The sequence below is a fragment of the Lytechinus pictus genome, chromosome 13, assembly GCF_037042905.1.
Source record: "Lytechinus pictus isolate F3 Inbred chromosome 13, Lp3.0, whole genome shotgun sequence".
Lineage (NCBI taxonomy): Eukaryota > Metazoa > Echinodermata > Echinoidea > Temnopleuroida > Toxopneustidae > Lytechinus > Lytechinus pictus.
Genome location: NC_087257.1, coordinates 19292651 through 19303165, shown reverse-complemented (window position 1 = coordinate 19303165; position 10515 = coordinate 19292651). Strand labels below are relative to the sequence as shown.

The 10515-nt window shown below is 34.8% G+C and overlaps 1 long non-coding RNA gene across 1 annotated transcript; it reads left to right on the top strand.

Annotated features, from left to right (window-relative positions):
- The first annotated feature begins 5776 nt into the window (after positions 1-5776).
- LOC129280644 (uncharacterized) lies at positions 5777-9762 on the top strand. The gene is made up of 3 exons (XR_008586438.2): positions 5777-5899; positions 8186-8452; positions 9225-9762. It is a non-coding gene; the product is annotated as an uncharacterized LOC129280644 (long non-coding RNA).
- Positions 9763-10515: the final 753 nt, after the last annotated feature.

The following is a 10515-nucleotide window of genomic DNA, read 5'->3' as shown; positions in this document are numbered from 1 at the left end:
CACAAGAATTCCTCTTCCATGGTGCGTACCATGACTAAAGATACATTTCCCACCCCACTCTGATTGCCATTTTTCCTCAATATCTGGCGAACTACTATATGTTTCTTGTAAGCATGCTATGTCAACAGATTTCGTCTTATATACACCAACTAAAGATTTTCCCTCGTTTTGTTTTATCTCGTATTCCTTTTACATTAAGTGTGAGGAAATGGCATGAAAATACATTTAATACATTATCCACCATCCTAAAATAAATCAACCTCACAGACCTTCAACCGAGGGGGGAGCAAAAAAAAAAAATAATAATAATAATAATAAAAAAAATAAAAATAAAAAAAAATAAATAAATATATGGGACGAAAGTAGCGATCGTTTGCAATCGATCAACACTCGAATTTACGTGAGTAAGACGACAATGTAATATAGGACTACATGTAGGAGCCTATTGCTCCGAGTTAGGTTTAACGTTAGATCAAACGTTAGGCCTTCTTCAGTTACTAAAATGGAGCCTATAGATTTGTGCAAACAAGAATAATTGTCGTTTTTGTGGTTCTGGGGGTTTCTTTTAACAATTTCTGGATATGCATTGGTGAGTGGAGCCAAACGTAGTTTAGCAGATAAAAAAGTTAGAGACTGAATGAAGCCTAACCGTTGACATTTTTTGTCGTTAGCGTACGTTAGACTTAATTAATAGAACTCTAATTCTAACATTAAGTCTTAACGTTAGTTAAATCCTTTATTAGGCCCCTAGTTTTAAAACTTTTAGTTTTGGATTTGGTATAACGTCAAACATTTGTGGTGATGTCTGATGAGAAATGAGGAATAAGATCAGCTTTTGGGAGATAAAATTGGTTAGGCCTAAGCTAAGTAGATCGAGTCTAGATCTAACGTTAGATCTAAGTTAGGCCTAACGTTAAATTTACATGTATCATCTAGATCTAGGCCTATAGGCTAGAGTCTAAATTTATAAAAGTTAGAGAAATCTTACGTTAAATCATGCTAACGACAACGTAAGTTAGTGCTAACGAAACATTAATATGATTAGCCTAGATCTAGGCCTAAGTTAGTTTATAGATTTGGTCCTGGACATGGTTCGACAACAGAAAGATCAGGACCACTAGCACTTGGCCTACCAACAGTACAGCCGCAACCTAGTCTGACATGGACTAACATGCAGATCTAGATCTAGAGGGACTCTAAGTCATGTTTTTATCTCATCATAAAGTAAGATCAGAATCTCTGATCATGGCTCAACATGGCATTTTCGCCATCTCGGTCTGCCTTGGGTCCTGGACCGGAATCTAACTTAGATCTAAGCCTAAACAAACTTGATTTTTATAAGAAAAGGGTCATTCACTGTAGGCATACCTTACGTTAGACTAACGTTACTCATACCAGTTCCATCATTCACTGTAAATATCATTAACAAGTCGTGATCTACTGCATGCATCGTAGACCTAACTTTATGATTGTAGATCTAACTTTATCATTCAAGGCTATCTAATATTACAGATATTGACTGATGGGGTGTGTAAAAACACATTCTTTGGACCGCCTAAAAGATTTATATTTTCCCTCGTGATCATATTTTCCCTCAGCGCTACGCGCTTCGGGAAAATATAAATCCGGCGGTCCAAGAATATTTATGTTACACACCACATCAGTCAATATCTGTATTAAAAATATTACACTAAATTCCAAGGATTTATATAGAATAAATGCAGGTCAGTAACAAATCGAATTTTGATTCAAACAATGTCGGTTTAAAATTAAATATAAAGTCAAATTATTTTGATTTAAATCCTTAAGTTGAGATATCTAAAATTCGGCGGTTCACTATTTCCAGCCGACCTGGATTTATTTCAGAGCCTTGAAATTTAGAGTGTACATGTACACCATGCGCACTTAAAAATGAAATTCAAATTAGATTGAAAAAATCCTCTGTCTTGGCCTACTTCATGTTAAAGATCAAAATCATTATTCCATGTATTTCTACCCATCATAACGGTCCCTCTTATTATATCGGCAAAAAACCTTTTCCAGTATGCCCTCCATGCATGATGTAAAGGACGATATTGAATGAAACCCCTGATGATCGTTGGACGAAGATTACGAGTATAAGAACATGTTAGCCTGTAGACAAGCATAGAAAGACTGTAATCTGTTTTCTTTGTCTGCGGATAATCAGTTTTCTAGCTCATGCAGCTGAAAGTGATTGCCGATTGGGCTCCACCCTTATAAAAAAAAACCATGGTTTTACAACCGTAATCATGGTATAACCATGGTTAGGGGCGGTTTTACAATGGATCGATGGTAGTCCATGGTTTTAAATTCATAACCAAGGTAAATGTGTGGCGAAAGTGTGGTAATACCATTGTTAAAATACCATAGTTATAATAACATGATAAAAATGTCATTTTATGACGATTTTAAAACCATGGTTATAAAAACCATCATTATACCACAGTTTTAAGAAAGTTAAAAACAATAGTTATAAAACCATGACAAAATCATCGTTCTGCTTTGGTGAAAAAACCATAGTAATTTAACCATGGTTGTAACCATGGTTTCACAGTAGTATAAAAACAATGGTTAGGAAACCTTGGTTTAACTCCCGTTCTACTAAGGTTGGAAATCAATGTTATAAAACCATGATTTAAACCATGGTTTTATGATAGCATAAAAACAGTATTTATAATACCATGGTTAAAATTCCGTTTTACCAAGGTAGAAAACGACGGTTATACACCATGATTTTAACCATGGTTTTAAGATAGTTTGAAAATGATGGTTATATAACCATGGTTTTAACCGTGGTTTAATGAGAGTGTAAAAACAGTGGTTACAAAACCATGGTTAAATTTCCGTTTCACCAAGGTTGAAAACAACGGTTATACACCATGATTTTAACCATGGTTTTAAGATAGTTTGAAAATGATGGTTATATAACCATGGTTTTAACTGTGGTTTAATGAAAGTGTAAAAACAGTGGTTACAATACCATGGTTAAATTTCTGTTTTACCATGGTTGAAAACGACGATTATACACCATGATTTTAACCATGGTTTTATGATAGTTTGAAAATGATGGTTATATAACCATGGTTTTAACCGTGGTTTAATGAAAGTGTAAAAACAGTGGTTACAATACCATGGTTAAATTTCCGTTTTACCATGGTTGAAAACAACGGTTATACACCATGATTTTAACGATGGTTTTATGATAGTTTGAAAATGATGGTTATATAACCATGGTTTTAACCGTGGTTTAATGAAAGTGTAAAAACAGTGGTTACAAAATCATGGTTAAATTTCCGTTTTACCAAGGTTGAAAACGACGGTTATACACCATGATTTTAACCATGGTTTTATGATAGTTTGAAAATGATTGTTATATAACCATGGTTTTAACCGTGGTTTAATGAAAGTGTAAAAACATTGGTTACAAGACCATGGTTAAACATTCGTCTTAGCAAGGTTGAAAACAACGGTTATAAACCAAGATTTTAACCATGGTTTTAAGATAGTTTGAAAACGATGGTTATATAACCATGGTTTTAACCGTGGTTTAATGAAAGTGTAAAAACAGTGGTTACAAAACCATGGTTAAATTTCCGTTTTACCAAGGTTGAAAACGACGATTATACACCATGATTTTAACCATGGTTTTATGATAGTTTGAAAATGATGGTTATATAACCATGGTTTTAACCGTGGTTTAATGAAAGTGTAAAAACAGTGGTTACAATACCATGGTTAAATTTCCGTTTTACCATGGTTGAAAACGACGGTTATACACCATGATTTTAACGATGGTTTTATGATAGTTTGAAAATGATGGTTATATAACCATGGTTTTAACCGTGGTTTAATGAAAGTGTAAAAACAGTGGTTACAAAATCATGGTTAAATTTCCGTTTTACCAAGGTTGAAAACGACGGTTATACACCATGATTTTAACCATGGTTTTATGATAGTTTGAAAATGATTGTTATATAACCATGGTTTTAACCGTGGTTTAATGAAAGTGTAAAAACATTGGTTACAAGACCATGGTTAAACATTCGTCTTAGCAAGGTTGAAAACAACGGTTATAAACCAAGATTTTAACCATGGTTTTAAGATAGTTTGAAAACGATGGTTATATAACCATGGTTTTAACCGTGGTTTAATGAAAGTGTAAAAACAGTGGTTACAAAACCATGGTTAAATTTCCGTTTTACCAAGGTTGAAAACGACGGTTATACACCATGATTTTAACCATGGTTTTATGATAGTTTGAAAATGATTGTTATATAGCCATGGTTTTAACCGTGGTTTAATGAAAGTGTAAAAACAGTGGTTACAATACCATGGTTAAATTTCCGTTTTACCATGGTTGAAAACGATGGTTATACACCATGATTTTAACCATGGTTTTATGATAGTTTGAAAATGATTGTTATATAACCATGGTTTTATCCGTGGTTCAATGAAAGTGTAAAAACAGTGGTTACAATACCATGGTTAAATTTCCGTTTTACCATGGTTGAAAACGATGGTTATACACCATGATTTTAACCATGGTTTTATAATAGTTTGAAAATTATGGTTATATATAACCATGGTTTTAACCGTGGTTTTATGAAAGTGTAAAAACAGTGGTTACAATACCATGGTTAAATTTCCGTTTTACCATTGTTGAAAACGACGGTTATACACCATGATTTTAACCATGGTTTTATGATAGTTTGAAAATTATGGTTATATAACCATGGTTTTAACCGTGGTTTAATGAAAGTGTCAAAACAGTGGTTACAAAACCATGGTTAAACATTCGTCTTAGCAAGGTTGAAAACGACGGTTATAAACCATGATTTTAACCATGGTTTTAAGATAGTTTGAAAATGATGATGGTTATATAACCATGGTTTTAACCGTGGTTTAATGAAAGTGTAAAAACAGTGGTTACAAAACCATGGTTAAATTTGCGTTTTACCAAGGTTGAAAACGACGGTTATACACCATGATTTTAACCATGGTTTTATGATAGTTTGAAAATGATTGTTATATAACCATGGTTTTAACCGTGGTTTAATGAAAGTGTAAAAACATTGGTTACAAAACCATGATTAAATTCCCATTTTACCAAGGTACTAACTTTGTTAGTCTGGGCCTATAAAGCTTGTCACAACTAACTCAGCTGTGGACTAACGAAGGTTTTTCATTACTCGTATTTCGTAAAAAGACAGGCTTGACTAACACCATTTGTGGTTTCTGACTAAATGAGGCGTACGTGCACCTCATAATGTTGTACGACTAACTTTCTGCCATCCAAAGGCATAACTAAAATTATAAAGGCCTGCGACCTGAATTACTAACTAAGCAGGGCCGTTGTTGTTGATCTTGAAGGTAGTCGGGCGGCCGGGGGTGGCCGCTGGTGTTTTTTTTTTCTTAATAGGACTATATTATCTTTTTGTATAATTTCAAAATATGTCTGCCCAGTCACTAAACATTGTCTGTCTATACGTACATATATATCATTTGTCATTTTGAACCTGTCTACTTTATAATTGTGTTCAACACGAATTTCGCGCATTCCCCGCCTGCCCCCCCCCCCACCCCTCCCGCTCATTTTCGCGCCTTTTTTTTTATGCGCGTCGATGTAGTACCACCGAGTACCGTGTGTAACGCACAACCCGCACATGTATGCTATACACACCATAGACAAATGCACACACGTACGTACACGTACACACGTACGCCGTGCAGATACAATCAGCTTAATGCTTCGAAGGCCAAGGGCTAGCTATAAGCTTCAAGTTCATGAAATTCAGGCAATTAACTGCATTCAACTAATTTTTTAACTGAAACTATAGGAGAACAGACAAATTATGGAACTGTCAGGAGATAGTTAACGGTAAGTAAGCTTATCTAATCAGTAATCTGTTGGGCATTCTCGTGAATTAGTCCACTCCTGGCCAGCCTGGCACCTCCTTGGCCTTGCATGACTCGGAAATTGAACACTCGGCGGATTGTGCGCGTACCGTACCAAGCCCGAGTAGTACCGTACGGTACTGCACTCTGCAGCAGGCAGTGTCACTGTCAGTGCAGTGGATTATTTGAAGAGTTTGCCTTAGTCTGTAATGTTGCTGCATTTATTTTGATTAGGAGTGTTGCATGGGTCTATAGAAATGTATTCTGACTTCAACTTGAAGTTGAAACCAGGCGTTGGGGCTGGCTACATGTAGGGCCTAAAAGTTATTTATGGCTAGGTATATATTATAGGCTTGAGCTTGCCTTGGACTTTGCCTTTGGACTAGTCCTAGATCTATTATTATGGTGGAACACGTCGTACTCGTAGCCTAGTCCCGGCCCTAGCCTAGGCCTAACTTAGGCTAGCGCTTGGCCTACCTGAAAAAAAAACTTGTTGGCTGCCATCGAGTATGAAGAAAAATTTTGTACTAGATCTCCTACTGGCTTAATTAACGTTAGACTATAGACTAGGGTCTAGATCTAGATCTATACTTTATCTTTTTAAAGTTTACGTTAACGGTTAGAGTACGGTGTCGGTGGTCCTAATTAATGTTATACTTTTGAACGGCAACAGCATTCAGTCCACTGATCTGTATTCTTTTTTTTTTATGGGTCTAGTCTCTAGGCCTAGGCTACAGACTCTGCTACTGCGGGTTAATTAGTCCTCATTTAATTAGTAATACTTGATCAATGGATCAGCTAGCTGCAAAGTAGTATGTTTTAATAAATCCTTTATTTTTAAGCGGGAGTACAATTCATATGTCTGTATATGTTTTTCCATGTGAAAATCTGTTTTTTTTTTTGGTAAGTTCAGAGTGTGGTTGTGGGAACGTGGCTGGCTCCTTGTTTCGACGATTTCTACAGCATGCATGCACATTACGATAGTAGATCTACACAGTTGTACACAACTGAAAGATATGCGCATTTCCCTAGCCATAGCGGCGATGATTGTTACCAAAAGAAAAGTAATGCCAATAGTTCTAGCATTTACTTTCGAGTCTCCTTGGTATTTTCATATATAGGCCCTACAACTATTCATGAAAAATCCGAGGCCAAACCACGTAATGTGGAATTTCGTCACAAATGGGTTAAGTTATTAATTTAGGAAGTGTTGTTCCATATGTGTCACTAATAGTGGAATTGTCTGAAATTTGTATGAATTTTATTATGGTTGGTTATTATGAAATGAATGAAATTTCATGTGATGAAAAATGGAAATACCATCGCTGGACCGTTGTGTCGTAATAGTACTGTATCTTAATTTCAAATCAAAATTTTTAATAGACTACAATACAATTTTCTTTCCTGGTAGCGGGAAGTTAAAGGGATGGTCCAGGCTGAAAATATTTATATCTAAAAGTATATAAATGGAGTAAAATTCACAGAGTAAAATGCTGAAAATTTCATCAAACTTGGATATCAAATAACAAAGTTATTGATTTTCAAAGTTTATCAATATTTTTTGGAATATGCACATCATCATGAATATTCAATAGGTGGGCTGATGATGTCACATCTCAATTTTTTCTTATGTCATTACATGACATCGTAAATGTTTCATTTTTTCATACATGTGTAAATGATGTGTCTCCATTATGATGAAATAAGTTGAGGCAATAAATAACTAGTCCACTTAATCAGTTGTCAATCCAATTGTTTTAGTTCTTGGTAGCAATTTTTTTTATTAAACCAAATTTCACATAATAAAACACAAAAGAACAAGTGGGGATATGACATCACCAGCCAACCTAATGAATATTCATAAAGACATGCCTAGAACTGTTTCACCGGAATAATATCATTTGAAATTCAAAAACTTTATTTGTTATTCGATTTTGATTAAATTTTTAGCATTTTGCTCTGTAAATTTTCTTCTATTTATTGAGATATAAATATTTCCAGCCTGGACCATCCCTTCAATTTTACTAATATTCGAAGACAGGAAACTAATACTAGAAAAAAAGATAAATGAATGGAATATGTATCACCAAACCCAGACAAACATTGGAATATGTCTTGTTTGCCTCTTGCATCGAGGCAAAAACTGAATATTTGTGTCCATGTACATGCAATATCTTTTGATTACACACATTTATCCTGAAAGCTCTTTGCATACATTATTTATTCAAAATTCAGGTTTAGTAAGAAAATCAATTACTTTTCATTCCAGGTACAAATTTTTATTGATATATGGCCAAAATCAAAGAAGGGTGTTGGTAACCAACAAGTCAGAGGAGACCTCAAAACAGGAGCTGCTTAGGGTGGTGTGCACAACATTTGGAGTGAAAGAAGAAGATATTTTTCCTGCAGACATGGCAAAACAAATTCTACGATTTTGCAGACATGGAAGAGGACGAACTTGTGACAGGGCCATTGAGAGTAAAAATTACAAACTACCTGTGGTCCTCGGTGCACAGCAACTGGTGAATGGTGGAGAGTAAGTATCTGGTACCAAACAGAAACCCTAATTAACTCTCAATGTGCCATAGTCTTGCCCAAGTGCATGCCATTTAATTTCTTTGGCAATTGATTCATCCTTCTAGATAAATATATTACTTGAAAATGGCCAAACTTAAAGGCATTTCTCTTTTTCACATGACATAGTTATATATGAGACTCAACCAGAAGGATTATTAAAGAGGATTAGAACTTGGCCAGTAAAAATGCTTTAAACGTGTATGGGGCACCTTAAGAGTTGATGAATTAAGTAAATGTGAGTAAATGCATAAAATATGAGAATATTTCTTGCATTATAACTTACTAATGTTTGAGTATCACTATTGATGCAGGAATCTTACAGTGGCTACATTGTTGTGACATTTTGTAATGCATTTCTCTGTTAGATTTTACCTAAAGTTAATTTTTTAGTCTAATTCGCATGTATATGGTTCTGCTATGGTCTTTCACCAAATGTTAACTGGTACAGTGTGTTTGTGACAGATAGTCGCAAAGTGTGACCAAGTGGAGCTTTTCTGTTCTTGTCTTTGGCAACAAGACTGGCGTGTCGTTGCATAAAACTTGCTATTATAGTAAAATTTGCTGTAAATATCTATTAAGGACTCGGATGAAAAGTGATTTGACAGAAACTAAATGAATGAGGATTCTAAATCTATTTGTTTTTTCTTTTTTATGTATAATTTTTTATTCTTTGTTTTTTCTTTTTTTTAAGTATAATTTTTTATTCTTTCCAAATCTGACACTGTTGCAAGGCACATAGAGTGGATGAGCACTGAAAAAAAGGCAGCCAGACTTCAAGAGAGTTGAGTTCTGCATGCAGAAGACACTGGCAGACAGAAGGGCATGGATCATAAATTCTGTCCCTCGGCCAAGGATCACTGATGACCGACTGAAGTATCCTTGGCTCTTTGATGAGGATCAGGTAATCTATGCAGAGTTTTCTCACCAGATTTTGAAATATACTGAATATCCCGAGATTGATTGAATGCTGACGGACGTTGATAGAGTTGCTTACTCAATGTTTCCCTATTACAGTGATTTACAGAATGTATTGGAAACTTCTAACTCCACATGGATTATCCAAACTTGCTCATAAACTTAATTTATTCAAGACTGCGTAAGGTGTGAACTTCATATGTGGTCCTTGTATGTAAAATTCAGGTTATTTTCTTGTCAAAGCAATATCACCTAAACAGCTTGAGGTATGGATGTAAAAACTTGGTGTTTAACATGTACCATCATTAGGAAGACGATTTGAATGGATTTTGGAATATGTAGGTCAAAGGTCAATTTGTGAAATGTATTTGTTTAAACAATGGCCCGTATTCTGATAGCAGGTTTAACTTAACCCTAGTCTAAAGTTAACCCTGGTTTAACTAAACCTCCTCTAAACCTCACCTCTGGTCTAAGTGTAGTTTAATTATTTTGGTATTCTGATAGCCAGGTTTAACTAAACCTGGGTTAAACCCGGGTTTAAATTCTTTTTGGAAATAATAATCCTCTTTTAACCAAGACTAGCACCTTTTTGGTAAATTAGTGCTGCAGGGATGACTGCAACAAAGTTGAAAAAATGTCACTAAAGTTGTTTTTTCTTAAAAATTTGGATTTTATGGAAACTAATTACAACTATTGTAGTGAAAGAAAAGCATTCATCACCCATATATGGTAAGAAATTTTCATTCAGATTATCTTTATATTTTTAATTACTAAAACATTTCAATCCCAAACCGAGTGACCTGCATAGTTTTGTGTGTATCAGTCCCATTGATTGCTTTTCATGTTTGTCAAAATCTAAATTGAATAGATTCACCTCACCCACTCTAGACTAGAGTCTAGACTCTAGTCCTATAGATCTAAAACAATAAGTTAAGAGGTCGACATCTTTATTCTAACTTTATGTAAGGGGAAATTTTTGTAACTTTTGAGAGTAGTCTTGGGTCTAACATTAGGCCTAGGCTAGTATAGTTAGATCTAGCTTAGGCCCAATTGTTTGGAGGAGAATTGAACATTGTTTTGACTTTTTTTACTTTCCTGAAGCAAACC